The sequence below is a fragment of the Mirounga angustirostris genome, unplaced genomic scaffold (assembly GCF_029215605.1).
Source record: "Mirounga angustirostris isolate CCGP_5_RB_7025 unplaced genomic scaffold, mMirAng1.0.hap1 SCAF_7, whole genome shotgun sequence".
Lineage (NCBI taxonomy): Eukaryota > Metazoa > Chordata > Mammalia > Carnivora > Phocidae > Mirounga > Mirounga angustirostris.
This window is the reverse complement of record NW_026991715.1, coordinates 135,430,472-135,454,611: the sequence shown is the minus strand read 5'-3', so window position 1 is coordinate 135,454,611 and position 24,140 is coordinate 135,430,472. Positions and strand designations below refer to the sequence as shown.

General features: G+C 33.6%; 1 pseudogene; it reads left to right on the top strand.

Annotated features, from left to right (window-relative positions):
• The first annotated feature begins 546 nt into the window (after positions 1-546).
• LOC123853568 (zinc finger protein 706-like) lies at positions 547-1,034 on the top strand (annotated as a pseudogene).
• The last annotated feature ends 23,106 nt before the right edge of the window (positions 1,035-24,140 follow it).

Sequence of the window (24,140 nt, the reverse complement as noted above, 5' to 3'; positions counted from 1 at the left end):
TATTATGAAGAGATTGACAAGAGCTCTGGAGTTTCTTACAGTCTGCTGGGATCTGCCCTGAAACACTAACACCATGACTTGTCTCACACTGAATATATTCAAGGAACAGAAACCAAGTTGACTGTTACAAAACCAGAGTGATTTTTTATGTTCTGAAGAATTGTATTTACTCTGCAAGTCTTCCGTATCAAAAGTTAAATGATTTCTAATTTGAATATTTTCTTGGATCAAAAGTGCCTTTTTTTTTTTAAACTAACCAAGATTCCAAATGTTTAGTAACACCCAGGACATTGTATTAATGAGTTATGTTTTAGTAAAAACTGCATTACCTAGTCTTACTTCTGGAAGAGTTGAATACATGTGAATGTTTATATAAAGCCAGATGTCCCTGGTTTACACTGAGATGTGGCCCCCTCTACTGGCTGCCTCTCAGGACTGAAATTTACATGGTTAAACATAAATACCGTTGTACATCGGACGCCTTCAAAAACAATTAACATCTTCCCCTTCCTCTCCCTCCCGCCGCCTCCCCTGGCCCTTTCGTGCTGCGTGGTCTCTCCGACGCAAGACTGTCCCGGCCCGGGTATGGCTCGTGGGCAGCAGAAGATTCAGTCTCAGCAGAAAAATGCCAAAAAGCAAGCTGGACAAAAGAAGAAACAAGGACATGACCAAAAGGCTGTGCCAAAGCTGCCTTAATATAGACCTGCACTGTTTGTAGGACACAAATGCCAGACCCTAAGACCTTCAAGCAGCACTTTGAAAGCAAGCATCCTAAGACTCCACTTCCTCCAGAATTGGCTGTTGTTCAGGCATAAAGTTGTTTACAGGTGAATTCATGACACCTTTGACTCTTCTACTGTCTCAGACCTTAGGTAACAAACCTGCAGCTGCTTTTCTAACAAACTGTTGATCAGCAAAAATAAAGGGGCTACAGAAACACTCATTTTCATGCTGTTCCCTTTTGGGCTTCATGCAAAGACAATTCTGTGTAAATGTACAGTTGACCCTGATTTGGAAATCTGAAAATCAGTCCATTCTTGTTATAATTTTTTTTTACAATTGTAATTATATTGATGTTCATATTGTGTAAAAGAACTCATTTAATAAAGTAGTACTTGGATTTTACAACATCACACACACACAAAAAAAACAATTAACATCTTTTTTTTTTTTTTTAAAGATTTTATTTATTTATTTGACAGAGAAAGACACAGCGAGAGAGGGAACACAAGCAAGGGGAGTGGGAGAGGGAGAAGCAGACTCCCTGCTGAGCAGGGAGCCCGATGCGGGACTCGATCCCGGGACTCCAGGATCATGACCTGAGCCGAAGGCAGTCGCTTAACCAACTGAGCCACCCGGGCGCCCCAACAATTAATATCTTAATGTGGAATCACAAAAATCCCCAACTTTCCTGTAGTTCCTCTGTATTATGATTGAATTGCCATTAAGCACTTTTAATGTGCAAATAATCCTGTATTTCCTCAGAAATGTGTAACACACTTCTCATCATATGTTTATCTTCTGCAGTTTTATCTTCTCTAATGAGTTCAGCTACACTTATGTGTTGGTAGTTTGCAAATTCAAGAGCTAACCTATCTCTTTCTCTACATGTTTTAGAGTTATCTCTCTGTTTCTTCATTAGTATCTTGTAAAGATATATTGATATACAATGATAGAATGTGAACTCATCTGCTTCTTTCAAAGCCTACTCTCTCTCTCCATTCTTTTATTTATATTAATTCAATTGAACCAGTCATTAAAGCAAGAATTTGGGTAGTTGCCTGTGACTGCATCCCAGGTCCTAATCACCTTCTTTTACAAAAAAACACATAATGCTGAATTCCCATTAAAAAAAGGTGTGAAAACATTTTTTTTTCACTTTACATTAAACAGTACCAAAACTTTTGACCCTCATTATTTGGCCACCTGGAATACTAATAAAGTGCCCCAATCACAATCATATTCAACATAAATTAATTATCTAAACTGCTGTTCCACTGTTTTATTTAAAACAAATGTATCTTCTATTTTAAAATCAAAGAGCTTCCTTTTAAAATACAGTATTTTATATAGTCTCCTTTATATGACTTTGCTTCTATTTCTGCAGTGTCATTAAGCATTTTTCTTATACTTGTCTTTGTACTCCAAAACACAAACGGACTCGTGATTTCATGTGTATACCTCTTTCAGTTTCTTTCCATACCTTTCATAATGCTACATACTCATATGTTCACTATCTGTTGTTCTATGTTGGCTCTTTTCAGAATGAACTCAGACTTCGTTTCCTCCATGAAGCCTTCACGCACTTTCACAAGCTTTGTGAATTGTCTTACTTTTGTATCTACATATGCCCATAATCTCTTTTTCATCTTTGGTCCTCTGGGTGCCTTGAGGATAGACCTTGAGATAGATACTGGATAGACTTCTTTGAATGTAGGGTTTGTTGATTACTCAGCTTGCATGGTCACAGTTGAAATTTTTGCTGAAATACACATGCCATTAGCCAAAATCCATACACAATTCAATTAACCCAACCAATAAACTAAATTAGTTTTACAAATTCCATTTTCAATGTTACAGATTCTCTGAATGAACCTTTCTGGAATTTGCATTTTCAAGCAAAGTCTTAAGACTAAATCTTAGAAATCATATTTTTAAATATTAGTTTGAAAAATAATACCTTATTTTTAAATGGCATTTAGGAAATTGCCATTGAAAATAAAACACAGTATTTCAGAACAAAATACATGTCAGCAATATAACTAGAATGTTTATTAATTTTATAACTTCTTAAATTAATACCTTGAGTAATATAAAATTATTTTTCCTATTTCATATAAGAAAAAAAGGCATAAAGAATAGTAAGCAGCTTGCCCACAACCTGGTAAATGGAGGAGTGAAGTTTGAAATACAGATTTTTTATGCTGAACTAGTACTTTGAAGTATTACTTTTAATTGCATACATGATATTTTATATTTTATTCTAATGAAACTTCTTTATTTTACTGATGTTACTTTTATATTTTTCACATTTTGTATTTTTCACATGTAATTTTTCTGAATTAATTTTTTAAATAATTCAAGTAAGAATTTTTGTTTCTTAGTCTAGCAATTTTACAATATTTCAGAGGCTTATATCTACATTTACCAATTAATCTAAATTCATGGTATTAGAATTTTAAAATAAAACTCTTAGGAAAAAAACATGCCTAAAGTTACATTAATAATTAAAAAGTAGAGAAAATGTTGAAACCAATTGATATGCTTTAAAAAGTATTTACAAATAATGTTTTCAAAAACTATTTTAAAATCATCGTTCTTTAATGATGGTGTATTATCATGTCAAAACTGATATTAATACCAAAAGCAAAATTTAACCATCTAGTGTAGAGAGAGAATATGAAAAAAAGGATCTCTTCGTCTGTATGGTGAGGTTTGGGGAGACTGTTCTTTCTCTATTTCTCTATTTATAAAGATTTAGCTAGTATTAGACATTACCTTCAAAACAGGAGAACAAAATTTAGAAGTTATTAAATAATATTTTAAATTTAGTCATGTATTTTTAGCAAAATATGGGTGTACTAAAATTGGGTTAAATTAATGAAGTGTAAGTATTAAAATTAAAATTATACTGTTTGAATATACGTAAAGCAAACAAAAGTAGCCAAGTGATATTCAGTAAACTCAAAATTTGCAGGATCAAAAATCTAAAAGAGATACACCTTACTACCAATACATAAATGTAGGGAGCATGCAAGAAAACTTCACTGGTACAGTTTTGAGGTTTAGGATGCCATAAGTAGAGTCTTAGAAGAACTCTGGATATAAGATGAGTGAATGTTAAGATGCAGAAATGTATTGTGCCACCTTGGATTTTGTTTTTTCAGTTGATGCTTTGCAATTTTTGCGTCCCTATGACTACCATGTAAAACATACAGTTGAAAATGTAAGTTGATGTCAAGAATGATGTCCTGTTTCAGGGGCATCTTGAGGGAGAAAGTCACTTTCTTACAAGTAGTTCTTGGACTAGATATCTAAGAAGCGGCAGGTGGGTGTTAAGAAAAATTATTTCTCCTACGTTTTTGTGTATTTTAATCATTAAATAGCTTTTAATTTTTTATAAGTTAATGATTTGTTTATTTCATATGGGAGTAGGAAGCTGAACATTTAAAAATGATTTTACATTAATTTTTAAATTTAAGTTGGGATGATACTTCTAAGGGTGAGAACTAAAATCCAAATAGATCAAATAAATAAGCTTTCTTATGGAAGATCACTGCAAATTTCATAAGCACCCACAAAGTGTTATGAAAATTCAAATGTCATCTAAGAGACAATTCTACACCCTTCATTGAAGCTATAGAATAAATGTTAAATGATGCTTATTCCTTGTAAGGCATAGAATTGCTTTATTATTTTAAACAACCAGTGAAATCCGGATGGTGGAGATGCCTAGAAATTCACATTGGCCAGTGTCTTTTAACAATCTGCTCTGGGGCATTTGTGATATTTTGTGCCATATTTCAGCCTTATTCCAAGCTTGAAATGTGGCACAAGAGTCACTATGAGCAACGGGCATTTCATGGCCATCTGGCATTTTTTGGCAAAGTACAGTCCTAATTTCATAATGCTCTAGGAAATAGTAACATATGTTTGATGTAGCAGTCTATCCAAAATGGATAAACCAATTCATTGTAATTCTGGAATTCTACTAACCCTGGTAATGCAAATCCTGCGGAACACTGTTTCATTGTGTGTATGTGTGTGTGTGCATTGGTAATCCTTTAAAAGTGAACACATTTGTATTTTTCTATGAAAGTAAAAATGCTCTTTGAAACACACACACCCAAAGCAAACCAAAATTACGCAAAGGTTCAAAGGAAATAAGGAGAAAAATAAAGATTCTTTTTTCACTACTCCTAAGCAGTTTCCCAGTCCAACTCCTGAGAGGTATAATGCAACATTATACAAACTATATACAGAGGCAGACCCATACATATAACATTGCAAATGTGTTTTAGATAAGCAAGATATTACACAGAATATTTCCCTGCAACTGTGTCTAATTTATCTAATATATATTTCATTTTTTTTAAGATTTTTATTTATTTGTCAGAGAGAGACAGCACAAGCAGGGGGAGCAGCAGAGGGAGAGGGAGAAGTAGGCTCCTCACTGAGCAAGGATCCCGATGTGGGACTCGATCCCAGGACCCTGGGATCATGACCTGAGCCGAAGGCAGGCACTTAACGACTGAGCCACCCAGGCATCCCTATACATTTCATTTTTAACATTAGTATATATAGATCTAACACAATCCTTTATATTGCTTTATAGTTCTCCATTTGTAGGCTATATTAAAACTACAGAATTTACTTACTTCAACCTATATTAGTAGTCATTTTGTTTCTAGGGCTTTGGCTTTAGGGGCAATTATAAATACTATTTCAGTATATACGTAAGTGTATATCTGTGTCCTTGGTGCCGTAGATTACTTTAGATTACTATTAACAGTAGAACTTTCTACTTTTTCAGTTAAATAAAGAAAGTGAGCAGGCCCACAAGCTAGACAATTTTTACTTTAGTTTATGGACTCAGACACAGATACAGAAAATATTGAACATCTTGAACATATTTGGAATCATTGTAGGTACGTTATATTATAAAATTAAATATACACTCCAATCGCCTGTAGCACTAGTATTTTTCTTAACCCAAAGCCTGCTTTGTCAAATAGTAGTACATATACAAAGCTTTATTTTGGCTGTTTTTTTCACAATATATATTTTATATCTTTCTATTCTCACGTTTTCTGTGTCCCAACTAAAAACTAAGTGTTTTTTATGCACAGTATTTTTTTTTTTTCATTTCTTTGGATTTCAGCAGCTTGATTATGATGTGTTTGGGTATAATTTTTTTTTTTTTTAATCAATTCTTACAGGGGTTTATTGTGCTTCAGGAGTCTGGAGGTTAATGTCTATCATGAGTTTCAGAAAATGTTCAGCTAGTGATTCTTCAAGTATTTTCACTTAAATTATATGCATTTTAGCCTCTTTTTTTTCAGCTTCTCACATGTTCCTTACCACTGCCCCATGTGCGTGCACACACACACTTCTTTTCTGCATTATCAATTCTCATTTCCCTTTGTTTCTGTGTATCCAGTGCATTGAAGTTGTATTCTGCTGGGTCTAGCCTGCTCTTAAAGTGACATGTTGGACTCTTAATTTCATTTAATAAATTCTAAAATTTCCATTTAAATCCCTTTTAGAGAATCAAATATTCTGGGACAAATCTCTATTATGTCTTCAGCGCATAAGAAAACTGAATTATCTCTAGAAGAAGGTAAATTACTGTAGGGGCCGAGGGCAGGCCACTCCAAGATGGACCACCTTGGCATAAAGATAATTTTGAGATAAAAAGCAATCAAGCCCCAACAGATTCAGGAAAAGCTCTTTACCTTCCTCACAACTGCCTAAAAAACAGTTTAAATAGAGTACCTGCCCCAGGAAGAAGGTTATCACCATTGATAACTATGTTATTTGACAAACTATGTGTGGTAGACAGGGAGGAACCTAGTGAGGCCTGTTTGACAAAGTCCTCTATGCCCCATTGTTTCTGAGGGACCCAGCAAATATTTGTTTTTCAATATTTTTTTCATCTTCCTATGAATTGCATTCCTTCCCTTTGAAGTCCCAGGCTTCTACCCCTTTCTTCTTAGTTCAAAATTACATTTATACATCATTTTGCCTGGACTGTCTTTGGAATTTCCATGTCTGTATGGATTCCCCATACATGTGAAATTAAATTTGGATTTTCTCCTGTTAACCTGTTTCATGTCAATTTGATTCTTAGTCCAGCTGCTAGAAGGACCTTTAATGGGACAAGATATTCTTGCCCTCCAGCATCACCCACATCTCAATATCTTAATAATGTTTCATGTGTAACACTCAGTCCTGAATCAAAAGTGTGTCTTATAGGCCCATAGGTACTTCTGACCCACTTACTCCTGGTAAGATCAGGCTATAGAGACTTCATAAATGATAGCATCTGCCTGGAGACTTGCTTCCCACTGCTTTAATAATCACTGTTCTAATAGGTTATATTTTACTACTAAGTCCTATAAATTTAAAAGAGTCTTTGGGATTTCCCACAGGGACATACTTCTGTGCTGCCATTTTTTGCTATGGTGGCTGCCCACGTGGTCATGGTGCTCTTTGTCTTGGAGGCATTTATGTTCAATGTAAACAACTGGGAAACATATATTAAAGGCAAGAAAACTTAAAATCCCCCATAATAACGCCACCCAGAAATAACTGCTATTTTGGTTTATATTCCATGTGCAGTTTTGAAAATCATTTCTCAGTGCTAGTTTAATATACCTTACGGTTTAAGTTAAAATTCTGCCAGTTTAACCTGACTGCTAATGGCAGTTTTTCACATGAGTGATTGTTTAATTTAGATAAAGTCTATTTTATCTCTAATCTTTTAGCTACTCACCCATATTCTAATAATATCCTATTATTGATCATCCTAAAACAATGCCCTTTACTTAAGCATTTGTCATGACCCATCCCCTATACCATTTATATGTCATAGACTGAACTAAAGACGTGGAGAGTCTGTTAGGTATAAAACAAATAAAGATATTTGTTTTTATTTGTTGAGAAAAATAAATTATAAGAGTGTGTGGTTATTTGGGGTATGTTTTTAGTCTTGCTAATGGTTGAGTATCCTCTACAATTTAAACATCTTCTTTAAGCAGTTATAGCAAATATAAAGTGTTAAAAATATTTGAGCTGGGAGTATTATGTAGGATTTTAGGCAGTCCCATCTTGGCATGTCCTGACATACTAGAACTGCTGTTCATCTAATTTCTTCTTATATAGTACCAAAGTTTCAGTCATGTTTTTGGGACCTTATGCTCTGTTTATGAAATATTAGCATCTATACTGTTAGATCATTTTGTTGATTTTAGATATTTGCTGAATTGAAAATGATATGTGTATTTTTCTTCAAGTATTTAAATCATGGATACATGCAAAAACAATTGAAATTGCTACTAGGGAAAAAGTATCCACCTTATGCAAATATATGCACTGCAAGTGTTTTAAAATTAGAATCAAATACTGACATTGATATTTAAAATGATTGCAAAATAGGCTTGTTTTCAAACCACTTTTTTCTCCCTGGGTTTTAACTGTTAACTCACTAGTCACTGCTATTTTTAACTATATTAAACAACATATGGTATTTGAAAAGTAGATTTATTTTTCTACATTTTTTCTGGTTTCTTCAAGTATAGTGTATGCACTTGATAATGCAAAGAAAGAAAAGCTAAATTTTGAACCCTTATAAATGTCTTTGCAAAGGAATATATTAAATATCGTTTTAAAATTGACCTAAGAGAGTAGTAGCCTTAATTAGGAATTGTAACTTGAAGTGTCAGTAACAGCTGCTGGTTTTGCACCATTTACTGTAAATAACATAAATTTTTTGTCATTAGATAAGTATATTAGAAAGAAGAAAAACTGATAACTAATGATCTATGACCTATTTATTAAAATGTTTGAGAGATAGAGACAATAAAATGCATTAATATAATTGTATAGCTAGATGACTTTTTACATTAATATACACCTATTTTACCTTCGCCCATCTCAAGATATTTCCAGCACCTTCTAAGTTTTTCTCAATCGGTTCCCAACAGAGTAGATCCTAACACCATAAATTAATTTTGGCTATTCTTGAATGTCTTATTAATGATATCATAGAATATATATGTGCCTACTTCTTTTTTCAATGTTGTTTATGTAAAAACAGTTCATTTTTTAAAATTTCTTCCTTTGTTTAATTGTCTTTGTAAGGTATCGCTTTGTATGAATATACAATAATTTAATGACACGTTCTACCACTAATGGACATTTGGGCGGTCTTTGCTTTTTGATTGTTATGAATAAGATGCTAGGAAAATAATTTCACTTTTTTATGGACATCGGCACTCATTTTTTGTGTACATACCTATGAGTATAAATGCTGGATCATAAAATAGGCATATATTTAGTTTTCACAGGTAGTGCCAGAGTTTTCCAAAGCTATGGTATGGATTTTTACTTCTATCAAGAAAATTATAGGAGTTCTTGTGGCTTCATATTCTACCCAACACATGGTTTTACCAGTGTTTAATTATAATTCCAGTGTGTATGTTCGTTCTTTTGGTTTGATAAATACTTATTGAATAAGTACCTCTCTGAAATAACTTTTCCTTACTCTTGCAGGCCATTTTACAGCCTCATTAACTCATTTTATTTAAATTAGGTTATTTGTTAGGAATGCAAGTTGGTACAGCCACTTTGGAAAACAGTATGGAGGTTCCTCAAAAATTTAAAAATAGAGCTACCCTATGACCCAGCAATTGCACTTCTGGGTATTTACCCCAAAGACACAGATGTAGTGAAAAGAAGGGCCATATACACCTCAATGTTCATAGCAGCAACATCCGCAATAGCCAAACTGTGGGAAGAGCCGAGATGCCCTTCAACAGATGAATGGATAAAGAGGATGTGGTCCATATATACAATGGAATATTACTCAGCCATCAGAAGGGATGAATACCCAACGTTTACATCAACATGGATGGGACTGGGGGAGATTATGCGAAGTGAAATAAGTCAAGCAGAGAAAGTCAATTATCATATGGTTTCACTTATTTGTGGAACATAAGGAATAGTATGGAGGACATTAGGAGAAGGAAGGCAAAAATGAAGGGGGAGTGGAATCGGAGGGAGAGATGAACCATGAGAGACTATGGACTCTGAGAAACAAACAGGGTTTTAGAGGGGAGGGGGGAGGGGGGATTGGTTAGCCCGGTAATGGGTATTAAGGAGAGCACATATTACATGGAGCACTGGGTGTTATATGAAAACAATGGATTGTGGATCACTACATCAAAAACTAATGACGTATGGTGACTAACATAACATAATAAAATTAAAGAAAAAGTTAATGATATGAATATGCTGTCCTTTTAAAAATCCATTTAAAATATACTAGATCATTAAACATGTTTAAAAATAAAAATATACTAGACCATTACAAATAAAAATAAAACCTCCTTCCCAAACATCAAAAAAAAAATTAAGTTATTTGTTCAGTAGCTTATTTAGTTATGAGATAAAGGTCTAGATAGAATATTTCACTCAGATATTTGTACTGCAAATACTTTCTGTTTATGCCTTGCTCCTTATCTTCATGCAATTTTTATTCAAGAAGTGTTATCTATTTTAGTGACGTGCTAATGATCTATTTTTCTTTTATGATTATTGCTTTCTATGATTTGTTTAATATTTGTCTACTCTGTGTAGTATTCTCCATTTTTAAAAATAATTGTTTAAGCTTTAATATTTGCTTCTTGAATATTCATCACTTCTACTTGAAACACTCTCATATCTTGAAATACAGAGTATTACTCTCCTCTCTTTTTCTATTTCCATTTATCTCAGTTCAATTGCTGTCTATTTTGTGTCTGTCTCCTCTTTAGTTGATGAAGCTTGGTTTTTCTTGTGTGTTCCTTTGTGTTTATTCTCTCAGGATTCTCCTCTGTTAATAGTGATTTTCACAGACACTTATGTTCTGATGGCTCCTGAGTATGTTTCTTGAACTCTTGCTTTCCTTCCTAGATGCAAATATGTATTTTTCCACTGTTTCAAAGAAATATTTCTCCCATAGTCATCTCTTATGATTTTACAGAACATAGAGTTAAAAAGAGAAGTTGACAAAGTAAGGTAGTTTTTGAGAATAGATATTCAGAGCCAGATAGCCTGCTTTAGATTTCAGTTAAATAACTTAACCAGCTGGATGCCTTGGACAAGTCTTTTAAGCTTTCTGCTCCTCTTCTCTTGTGTAGAAGGGAATTATAATAGGAAGAGAAATGGAGACTGTTGTGCATAGACACCAGCGTAGAATATCCATTATGGGAACATGCAATAGCAGCAGTATGAGAGAGTAATTAAATTTATGTACACACAGCTAAGATAAGGAGAGTGGGAAAAATGGCACTGAGTTCATATTTGTTTTCCTTTTCTTATAGAACACAGTCATAGAAGTCTAGTGGAAATTCTCTGCTTTTCCATAAATAACACTCACCTACTGTGTCGTGTTTTATTGATTCCCATTGCCATGCCGCATTCCACTATTTTAATTGTTGTGGTGTGAATAAAAACTTATATAGATATAGGTGAATCCTATTATTTCATTAATTTACTCTCTATTCCCTTACCCATTCATTTTTACATTCACTCACATATTCAATAAAACCTTCATTAGTTGTCTTCTATTTGGCAATCTCTAAATTTCTGAGTAGGGAATTTTAAAAAAATAGATTAGCATGATTAAGATAAAGAAAAATGAGAAATTTCAAGGTAAACTGTTCATATATTCTGAATGAACAGACATGCTGAAGACATAGGCTAGGATCATTTGAAATGGGAGTGATAATAAGATTTATGTTTTACTGACATACCGTTCATGTGTTCTTGCTATGATCCATATACTACTAAGTGGCCAGTCCAATGGCCGTTGGTGCTAGTTGCCGGTGCATTCACTTTCAATAACAGCCATTGAATATTTTCCAAACAGTCATGTTTTAATGTCTCACCTCATTCCTTGCAGCCACAGTGACTTTATGGCATAGTCTTCACAATAAAGCATAAGCCACATACTGCTAGAGATTTCTGAAAAATATGTTTCCTTCCCTCATACAGGTGTGACTTTGTGTTTTATCCTCCTCAGTTCTTCTCCCCTGTTCTCCCTGCCTCAAAAAGGGATGCAGTGTCTCGAGCTGCAGTATCCAACTAAAATCATGAGGAAAAAAAGCCACATACTGAAGGATGTTGAAGTAGAAAGTTCCCATCATTGAACTTTATATTTGAAAAGATAAACATTGTAACTTAAACCACTTTTAATCAGCTTTATTGTTACATATGAAAAAGTGCATTACAATTAGTGGAGTAAATAAATCATTCAGGGGTCCTGAGTCTGACCCTACCCTCACTATCCAGCTATTTAGACAGAAGACTTTCACACTGAGTGTCTAATCGCATATAAAAATTAGATATAAATAAAATGTGGGTCACCCATGACACCTTCGAAGTTCTATGAAATAAAGTGGGATGGGGATGGAAAGAAGGGAAAGAGTTAAAAAGGCAGGAGGGGGAGAAGGAAGATGGGGAATAAGGAATGATGAACAAGGGGGTAAGATATGACCCATTAGTAGTCAGGAAAACATTGTATAAAACCTTTAGACAAAGGAATTCAACAATATAAAGCACATATGACAGTAATTTAGGAAAGTAATGGTTTAAGTGAACCAGGAAAACTGAAGGGTCCATCTACATAGAATGACATTTCCTCCAGTAACTGGTTCCTTTGGAGAGAGCATGAGGAATGAAAGTGATCAGATTGATCTCAGGAGCAGAGACTGTGACACTCTGGAGACCAAACTGAGAATCTTGGGTTTCATATTGTTTAATACAAACACCATGGACATTTCCTACTGGCTCTCTTGAACTCTTAAAGGAACTGTAATGTGAAAAACATGATTGAGTAAATTATTCCAAGTGGTCATTTCAAGATGCAAATATTTTGTGAGTAATGGGGAAAGAATACATGGATTCCCTGTTATCCAGGTTAATTATTGTGCTGAAGCAGTAAGAAGACAGAGTCTAATGTCATCCCCAGGTCAATTCTCACATGAACATTTTTTATATTCTGGATAAAGTGAAAGATCACAAAATTCTCTAGTGAACATTCAAGGTGATGACTTACTCATTGGAGAAGAATATATCTTTCCCAGAATGCCATATGTTCCAACAAGGTGCTATTCCCATTGCTAACATGGCATGAAAGCACTGAGAGCCGAGAAGCTTTTAGGAATGGCCAATAAAAGCCCTAAGAACATTAATGAAAACTAAACAATACCTTAAAGAACAAACCAGTGTATCTCAAATAATGTTTTATGGCTCCTTGTTTTCCTGTGCCTATCTTTGGAAATATGATAGCATACAGAAATTGCTTAACTAAAGAAATGCAACAGAATTTTAAACTAATGGGTATGTTATGCTATGCTTTAACTTAATGATGTGGCACTTTTGGACTATCCCACTTTATATGTAAATTTCTCTAACCCTTGTAAATGGAAAATCACATATAGACTATGAAACATCATTGTGCTGCATAAAAATTATATCAAAATAGTTTTTCTTGATGACACGCATCCATTAGAAGGAGCCCATAAAAATGTTATAAACATATTTGGATCTGCTAGGTGATGATTTTTCCTGACAAGCTAATGTGCTGTGCTATAAGTAGAAATGGAGTAATATTGTTGAAAAGAACAAAATGACTTTGGTATCTTTTATGCCAAGAAAATCTCAAGGAAAAAAACAGTACACTCTCCAAAATCCCTGCAGTTCAGATAGCCCCTGGAGAATCACAAATTTTCATGATATTTTTACATGCGCTGTCTAGATTGATAGAAAATATAGTGATGGAGATAGAATTTTTTAAAATTTTCATTTAAGAAATTCAAACTTGCTAAGATTGTCACTGCTTTTATGATAAACAATTTCCCTCTGAGTTTTCTATAACTGGACTAATACTTTTGCAGAACTGAAAAATTTAAGATACATGTGTCAATTTTCTATGAATATCATCTTAAAATCTCCTATATTTACTTAATTTTAATCCTACCTTAGGCAGGATTTTGTGTAGCATTTACATATAAGATAAATCTTTGAGGGCGCCTGGGTGGCTCAGTTGGTTAAGCGACTGCCTTTGGCTCAGGTCATGGTCCCGGAGTTCTGGGATAGAGTCCTACATCGGGCTCCCGGCTCAGCGGGGAGCCTGCTTCTCCCTCTGACCCTCTCCTCTCTCATGCTGTTTCTCTCTCTCTCTCTCTCAAAAAAATTAATTAATTAATTAATTAAAAAAAGATAAATCTTTGAAAGCTTGACTAAATTCTTACAGACCTGATAAAGAGTTCAATAATCATTCTTTTTTTTTTTTTGCCATTTAAACATAATATTCAAATTCTAAGTATAAACTCAGCTAAAACTGAAAACTGATAAGCTTATAAACCAGCCTGTGTAGAAAGTTTTAGACACCTTTTTTTTTTTTTAAGATTTTATTTAATTTATTTGACAGGGAGAGAGACACAGTGAAAGAGGGAACACAAGCAGGGGGAGTGGGAGAGGGAGAAGCAGGCTTCCCACAGAGCAGGGAGCCCAATGCGGGGCTCGATCCCAGGACCCCGGGACCACGACCCGAGCCGAAGGCAGACGCTCAACAACTGAGCCACCCAGGTGCCCCTAGACACCTTTTAATAGAGAAACTTCCAATTCAATTCATAACTATAAACAGAAAAATAAAAGACAAAAGAAATATCATATATGGCAAATGTTAACCCACAAGATTGCAAAGTTTAATTAAACATTTTATATTTTAAAAAAAATATTTACGTAGTTAGTAAAATATAAGCAGTGCTTCCAATTTTGGAAACATGAGAGCCTGATCAAAATGATATCCATTCCCAACTTGCAAATAATATGAGTATACTAGCTCATTAGTTACTAAAGTAATCATAAATGCATTGCAAAATTTGGTTTGGTGAAGACAATTTTATTAAGAGACAGCAGGCCATGATTTATGGCAGTGTGATGGCTTTGATTCCATATGAATGACCAATGGCCATTGGAATTTGAGGTAGATAGGAAGTCAGGAGAATTGTACTTAGGCTTGGGCAAACTCAACAGTCAGGATTCAGACTACAGTATAAAGTCAAGGCTCTGGAAGCTTTCCATGATTTGACAAAGAAATTAAAAATTAGTAAATTAATTAATTAATTAGCATAGGTTCCTTAAAAGCTAAAGTAAGTCGGTCATAGCATGCAACAGAGGACAAAAAATTCTCTCTCTTTTTCTCTCACGTGCACATACACACACACACACACAAACGTATTAAAAGCTTGGTAGGAATTAACCAAAACGTGTATCACATATTGGCATGTAGTCCAATGGTTTTTGAAACTTAAAGATCAAGAATTCCTAGGCTGAGTAATTATTTCAGCAGCCAATTCCAGGCTGTTAAAACCCCAACCACACATAGCAGTGGGAAGAAAGAAAGAATGAGAGAATAAAAGAAAGAAAGAAAATGAAAAGAAAATGTATTTCTAAAAGTGCTTTAAATCTATTTCAATTCAGAATTTGTTGTGGAGCAATATGTAACAAAATAAACTAAAAAGAGAAAGTAATCTCTATAACATTAATTTCACACATTAATAACACATAAAATATGGAGAAAAACAAATAGTCCTAACATGTACAGAGGCAAAGGTCCAAAAATTAAAATTTGAAATTTTATACTCATGTTATATATGTAATTTAAAATAGATTTGAAATTATTTTAAATTATTATTCTAAATTTCAGATTTTACTTCAGCATGAAATAGTAAAACCTAACATAGATATATCCAAATAGCTAACTTAAAAATAAAATCCAACTGGTACTCAAAGAGTTAATTAGACCTGGATGGAATTGTCATTGGAAATATATTTATGGAAATCACTCAGATACATACAGAATTTTTTTATGGGGTGATTAAAAAACATGATAAAATAAGAAAATCTAATAAAGTCTTTTTAGGAGACTCAGGGGGGAAAAAGGGAAGAATGGGAAGAAACAATATTTAAATAGATAACGACTAACATTTTTTGGAATGAATAAATGTCCTAGTTGAAACTAAATACTGAGAACAATAAAAATCCATAAAAGTAAAATCATACATACAAATACTGAAAATAGAAATTATTAGTGGAAAAGAGATTGCAAGATTTTAAAAGTAATGAAAGAGAGACGGAGAGAGAAAAAGGATTACCTATAAAAGACAAAATATTAGAATGAAAAAGGCTTTTCATTAATAACAACAAAAAGCCAACACCAATAGAACTGCTTCTTTAAAAAATGAGATAAACAAGGGTCATATTGCAGTTTTGTATCTAGCTCAACTATCTCCAATAGTATGGGGAAAAAACTAAGACAGACAAACTGAGAACATTTACTAATAGTTCCTTACTGAAAGAATTAGCAAGGATAGATTTGAGAGAGAAAGAAATTAAAGGAAGCGGGAGCCTGCTTCTCCCTCTCCCATCCCCCTGCTTGTGTTCCCTCTATCGCTGTGTCTCTCTCTGTCAAATAAATAAATAAATCTTAAAAAAAAAAAAAAGAAATTAAAGGAAGGAATGAAAATAAATGATTGAGAATGGATAATCATTAAAGAAATAACTGAATAATACAAGTACATATTGGAAATGGCTATTTTCAGCAGCAACAATATGGAAAATGAAGATGAATGGAATTTAAGTTAAATACTTTATTTCTGATTGTTGAGTGGATAGATATTAGCTTGAAAGTGCACTCAGTTTATAAGGATACCATTAAAAGAATGAATTGAGACACAAAATGTAGAAAATCGGATAAATAAAAGGCAGGAAAGGAGAAAAAAATAAACGGAAAAAGGCATGCTATACATAACTCAAAATACTGTTAGAAATAAACCTATGTATATTAATAACAATCACGTAAAGAGATTAAACCAGTTAAAAGACCCAATGCACCTTGCAAAAGTAGTGTGTTTATATGTGTTCTCTCTCAGTTCTGATTCTTCTCCTATTCTATGATGACAAGACTCAATGAAGCTCCTTCTCTTGTCTGCGTGGTCTATTTGTGTTTTTCTAATAAACAATTATGAGTTTTTTTTTTCCCTTGGGTTGAATCTCATATTTAAGAAATGCATTGTGCCCAGAAACAAACAGGGTTTTAGAGGGGAGGGGAGTGGGAGGATGGGTTAGCCTGGTGATGGGTGTTAAGGAGGTCACGTACTGACTGCATGGAGCCCAGGGTGTTATATGAAAACAATGGATCGTGGATCACCACATCAAAAACTAATGATTTATAGTATGGTGATTAACGTAACATAATAAAAGAAAAGAAAAAAGAATTAAGCAAAACCATATTTGTAAAAATATAAAAATATTGGAAGTGCTCATCTCTGTGGCAAAAAAAAAAAACAAACAAACAACTAATAGTTTCTTCCAAAAGCTTTTTTATATTTTCCAAAATAAACATCCATTAATTTTTTAAATTAAATAAAAAAGAAAAAAATACATTGTGCCAAATTTGTAGCTACAGACTCTCTAAATTGTCTCTTCATACTTTGACCCCCTTCACTGAATTTGGAATTCCATTGTCATTGAATGCTGTTACGGATTACAAATGTCATGGTCATTAAAGTTGGGTTGCTTTGCATTCATATTTATTATGCTCTTTGCTTTGATAGATCTTGGGAAGAATAAAATGAGAGACAACTTTATTCAGTACTGGGAAGATCTGAACAGTCTTAGGAACTGTGTATTCTCTGCAATTCATATTTCAAAAATTGAAAAATTACCTTTAGTTCTTTATTGCTTTCACTAGAGCAATAAAAATTCAAATGTCTGGAAAGCTTCCCAAAGTAATTAATGTGCAGGACAAAGGAAGGCCACTCTGTGTAAATACAACCTGTTAATTAATACCTGTTTGTGGTTGGTTTGTTGATAAGGAAAGAAAAAGAAGCACTGTTTCAGAGTTTTCAGTCCTTCAGTGTAATTAATTGCAATTCTGTGATATTAATCAGTCTTCCTATGTTTACTATTAAGTCCTGGTAGTAGTGCTTCTTTATAGACTTGGATAATTAACATTTATTAACTTGGTTTTCTTTTACATCATTGTCTTCATGCACTCTCTTTTCTCTGCTTGGTTAATAGCCATCCTTTAATATATCAGGAAAATGTGTATTTTTCTCAGGTGTCAGCTCAAGTATTGTATCTTTCTCAACACTTAGAGATGCCTCATTAAAAAATTTGTCAAAGGAATTAATAGACCGTGACCAGCTGTGTAGCCAACAGCTACTTACTTCTATTTTCTAAAACACTTATAGTCTCTCTATGAAAAAATCTCATGGATGCAGTCAGGAGGGGAATGAATTGAATTAAAACAAAAAAAAAGTTTTAAGATCATAATACATATGGAAAATGTACCCGATAAGAGTCTCTCTATATCGTCAGCAGTGCTGGGGAATATTTTGTGTATGGCATATATGCTGTTAAAAATAAGATGTATTCCATATGGTTTACATGTTGGAAAAATAAAATTTATTGAATATTATAGTTAATAAAAACTTTAAAGCTTAAGAAATCATTCAGGAGCTCTATGGAAGAAAAGACTGTTTTTAACAAGAAGACAGGAGAGAACTGCTGGTCAGCTTGAAGGGCCTTCTTTCAGAAAATGGAGCTGAGATCATACAGAAAAAGTTAAATCTATAGATGATATAGAATTTACACAGCTGTATAACTGAAATTGCATCAGACATTGAACATGCTTGGTCATTTTCCCATGAATGTGGTTTCAGTGGTTATAAATAATGTATGAAATTACCTCCTCTTTCTTGTCAGAGGTAATCACTAAATGGGAAGATGCATCTAGAGGTCGTGGTGATTGAGTGCTTAGAACGATCACTGCTGCCCCTCACCCAAAGGACATTCTTGTTGCCAAAACTCATGTAAGAATTAACACTCTGCAATCCAATTCTGATCATGCCATTTTCCCACTGAAGATCTTTCTATGGCTTCTTCTTGCCTTTTAGAGGTCTACATCCTTATATTAGCTTAGCATGAACAGGACCCTTACTAAATTCCCAAACCCATCCTAAGTTTTTCTCCCCATTGCTTACCAATGTCCAAGTGAACTGATCAAATTTCAGTTCTTAGAAGAAACTCAGCCCACTTACCTGTCCAAAAATTCACATACTGTTATCACTGCTATAAATTTTTTTGTTATGGTCTAACTCCAATTTATCTATCATACATCAAGTTGGAAATGAAAAAGTCTTTCTGGACATACTAGACTAGATTAAGTTTCCTGTTAGATGCTTTCATGTCACTTTTACTTCTCAATCAGATAACTGGCACAATCGTAATGAAATAATTAACATTATAAATTTTTAAATGCCTTCTTCCTATAATAGGACATGAGCCATGATAAATATGACCATATTTCTTTTGTATAGTATTCAGCATACTCTCAGTCATAGGAAAAGTATAAAATGCAATTTTATTTCTTTGCTTTTTATAAAATGGGCATGATATTTCCCTCATGTAGATGTTGTGAGATTAAATAAGTATAAATAGAACCCCCTGTAATTTGGCCGACACTTCATGTATGACCATGCATCATATAATTCAAATCTCACAATAATTTGACAGGTCAGGCATTTACTCATTTTCTGCAGATTAAAAAAAAAATGGATCTCAGATAGTTTCAGAATTTTTTCAAGGTCATAAAACTAGCACATTTCTATTTCAATTCAAAGTATGTAATCTTTCTATCATTTATAATCTATAGCATTGTGTCCATTCTTTCATTTTAGGAATTATGATTTTTAAATATCATCCCCATTACTATTTTTTTTCATCACAATGACTATAAGTCTTTTAATTTTCCTCAGGGATTAGCATAGTTGCCAAATCCTGGATTAATAAATTGTGTATTGTTTGGAAAGTAATTCATACAACTTTGCATAAATATCTGTAAATTAGAGAAATATAGCATAATAATAAAACGGTTCTCTACCATGCACTCCTTGTAACAATGGCACTAGATGTTTCTCCTCTTTATACTGTCTGATTATTGTAACCTAAAACTTTATTTCAATTACATGAAGATATTTTAAACTCATTAGTATATTATGTATTAGAGATTGCTAGAGGTTTCAGTAAAAGATTCAGCTTGGACTACATATGAAATCAGATAGCAAATTCATTAATGAGTCACATATGCTTCTTTAGCTTGAGTCATATATAACGAAAACAAAAATACTGCCTTCCTGCATTTCTGTCTTCGTGAATTTTATTGTTTGTTTTGCATCTTCTTTGTAGTTTACAGAGTTAGATTGAAAACGGCTTGACTATTTTTACAAAGTATTTATAAATATATATATATATATGTGTATATATAAGGTTTTGGAAAAAATGCCTTTAGGATTTAAATATTTAAAGATGGCTGGCATGCCAAATAATTTTAGTCCATAATTTGAAAAAGAAACTCAAAAGATCAGAAACGATTTGGTTTTTAACTAGATACAAAAGAAAGTCGATATTCCTTAGGATGAAAAATGTTTTCCATATTAAATGACATATTGTTATTATACCAGCATAGTTATCTATGTTTATTACTAACTCAGTGTGCTTTTCCATCACTTTATTGAATGAATGCAAGCCTCAAAATAATAAATAGGATAGAGAAACACATTTTGAAAAAAAATAAATTATTAATATAAGTAAGTGGATGATGTAGAGGAAAGAATCTTGCACTTGGGAGCAAGAAGCTGTAGTCATAAGTTAGACATATGAAGCTTAAGAAAGCACTTATAATTTCTCTGCCTCAGTATGTATATTTATATTTATATGATGAGGAGCATGCACTCAGGTTTGTTTGTTTTTTTTTTTACAAAGTCTATTACAACTGATGTTCTTGTATATAAATAAATCAATTTAACAAATACATCTAAACATTCATACTACAATGTCTTCTTGTATGATAGACTCAATATTCAACTTAGTATATTCAGATGTTATAATTAAGAGCATAAGTTACTTCCAGGTTCATCTCAGAGATGTAGGGAGCTCAAAAGAACATCTTTCCTGCCCTTACAACTAGGAAAATAAGCTGGACTACTGTAGATTTAAGACTCTTGAACCCATCCAAGAGATTTTACGTTATAGGAAAACAACTAAACCAAAGTCTAGAAAGAAATGCACCTCTCGGCTTGTGTGGCATATGCCATATAATAATAAGCTAGATATTTTAATGAATTGCTGAAGGCCAAGTGTGAGGTAGTTAGTGTGAGGGGGACAGCCCTAGGGGAATCCAGACATATGCATGTTCCTCTTACAGGCTTTTCATCCAGAAATTCCTGCACTCTGATCAAGATTTTGGACAGGCTTCTTCCTGACTATAGAACCCTGAGCTTCCTTTCCTTAGAACATTTACTTTAGAACATTTGCAAATGTAAATTTCTTTTCTGTTCTTTGGGATATGTATCTTCTACAACCCAGGAATGTCTTTCTCAAGGATGTGGGAGCCATGCCTTTGAAATGTAAACATTAATAATAATAATAATAATAATAATAATAATAATAATAATAATAATGCCCATTTTACTTGCTATGGGAGGGTAGGTACCTAACTTTGATAAGCAATGATTAGCAGACACAGATAACTTAATCACATCAACCAGCCTTCCTTCTAATGTCTGTCAGTATTTTTTCACTAGCTCATCTCAACATTTAAAAATCTGCCTTTTGTTTCAGTGAGGTTTAATCTCCTTCTCCTATTGTGATAGCTTTGAGTAAAGTCTACTTTGCTGTTTCTAACAAACTGCATTTTTTTTTTTTTTTCTTAAATGACTCATAGGGAAGATCAGGGAGGATCCTTACAAAGCCTCCCTTAAGATACTGGCTGGAAATGGAATAGCTGCCACCAGTAAAATATCACCCACACTCAGCTGAATTTTCAGGGAGAATTTCATCAATTCCAGTAGTTCTTGGGCACTGGTAGAAATTACTGCTGCTTGGAGAGGAGGATGAAGGTCACTATCAAAGCTCACCCATGAGCATCTCCTTATCTCTCCTAAGGAACAAAAGCCTTGATCTTCAGGTGAAAGGTGATGAAAATACCACTTGAAGTTATTGCAACTGAGGGACAAAAACAGGGAAAACATTCTATCTCTGTGTTGGGGCAAGAGCATTTGCTATGCCCAGTACTACTTCAGGATGAATAATAATGAAGGCCATCCCTGAAACTCAAGTGATGAACATCAGAGAATATCCCTCTGCCCGAGCTCTGTAAGGTGAAAGAAGAAAGGAAAGAAAGAGGGAAGGGGAGGGAGGAAGGAAGGAAGGAAGGAAGGAAGGAAGGAAGGAAGGAAGGAAGGAAGGAAGGAAGGAAGGAAGGAAATCACACTGTGATTTAGTTGACAATTTGTATTTCTCATAGGGGTCTGGATTAGCAATTATGAATTTACATGTATACTAGGGTTGAACAAATTAGTACTGAATTGTGGATAATGGCAGTCGTATTTCCTAAAGTCAGAAAAAAAGATTACAAAGTAAGAGGGGCAGACAACAATGAATTCTATGGACTGGATGCAAGTGGGAGAGGTCATTAGGAATTCTTGTTTATTTTATCATATACACATATATAAATACCAAAATGGATATAAATGTACCCTTCTGAAAGTAATTTAACTTTATTTTCTATTTTTTATATTAAAATTTCATACCATCTTTTGGGAAATTAGAGAATATTTAGGGAGGGAAGGCTGAAAGTGCATGTATAGAACTACTTTAAGAAACAAATCTTCTGCTTGAGGATTTTATTTTAATGTTTGGAAAAGAAAAAAAGTCATTAAAAAGAGTTTATCCAAATCCAAATTCTTCACAATTTGTCAGAAATAAAACAAAATACAGAGCATAGGACTTTATTTTTAATATAACTAGCATAAGTTATACACTTAAATGTTAGTGGTGCATTTAAGCTCTTTTTGGAGTTAAATAAACTTACTAATATTAGTGAGGTAATATTTTAAAAGTTTGAAATGAACTTTAATATATGCTAGGAAAAATAGTTACTTTGGAAACTGCTTTCCTAACCAGTGACTATGGAGAAGTGACACAGGATAAATAATAACAAACACTGCCATGCTCCTAGCCCTTGAAAACTAAACCTATTATGATATCTTGTTTATATAAAAGTTACAATTCTGAAAGTTTTATGAAAGCAAACCTCCTATGGTCGCCTGGGTGGCTCAGATGGTTAAACGTCTGCCTTCGGCTCAGGTCATGATCTCAGGGTCCTGGGATCGAGTCCCGCATCGGGCTCCCTGCTCCTTGGGAGCCTGCTTCTCGCTCTGCCTCTCTCTCTCTCTCATGAATAAATAAATAAAATCTTAAAAAAAAAAGAAAGAAAGAAAGAAAGAAAGCAAACCTCCTTTGTAGGTAATTTTTTTAAAAAACATGAGGAGGGAAAAGAACCAACATCTGTAACCATTCTGAAACGTAATCTGATATTTTCATGTACATTCCACTTGTTTGTCCTCAAAACCATAGTTGATTCTGAGATGTTCATCCTGAAGTTTTTCAAAGGCATTATTTAATTTATTAGAGAGAAAAAGAATAAACCCTATATTTTAAGTGTATTTTTAGCTAAGGGTGAAATTTACTGAACCTCATAATTATTTTTAAAGTTTAAAACTGGATTTAGGGTGCCTGGGTGGCTCAGTCGGTTAAGCGACTGCCTTCGGCTCAGGTCATGATCCTGGAGTCCCGGGATCGAGTCCCGCATCGGGCTCCCTGCTCGGTAGGGAGCCTGCTTCTCCCTCTGGCCCTCCCCCCTCTCATGTGCTCTCTCTCTCTCGTTCTCTCTGTCTCAAATAAATAAATTAAAAAAAAAATTTAAACTGGATTTATATTAAATCACATTAATACATTTAAAGGTCTCTGTGATATTCTTCTAGCCCATGAACAGAATGATTTCATCTTAACTATGCATTGTTAATTTCATTGCGGTGATTAATAAACCCTGTCACTATTCATTTATAAACCTGCTATTTCAGGGTTGCATTTATTGCTTGCCTTTTTTTTTCAAAGTGCCTTTTCATAGGAGCAGTTTAACAAATGTTAAATTTCAAAGACAGGTAATAGATAATTATAGGCATTTAAATGATGGATGTTAATTTGATTCTAATAAAACGTCAGGTAAATTAAGGTCATGTCTATAGAAGACAGTCATTCTAAACTAAATTTTATTGTTAGATAATAAATATGTCTCCCCTCTTATATCCTACCCATACTGTTATCTACTCAGAATTTTATATAGTTTTTAAATAAGTGGTAGATATGACTAAATAGTTCTCATTACTCATCAACACAGATTTGAAACTAACCATTGAATAAAATGTTCTAAAATAATAGAATGATATTGAATAACCTCACAA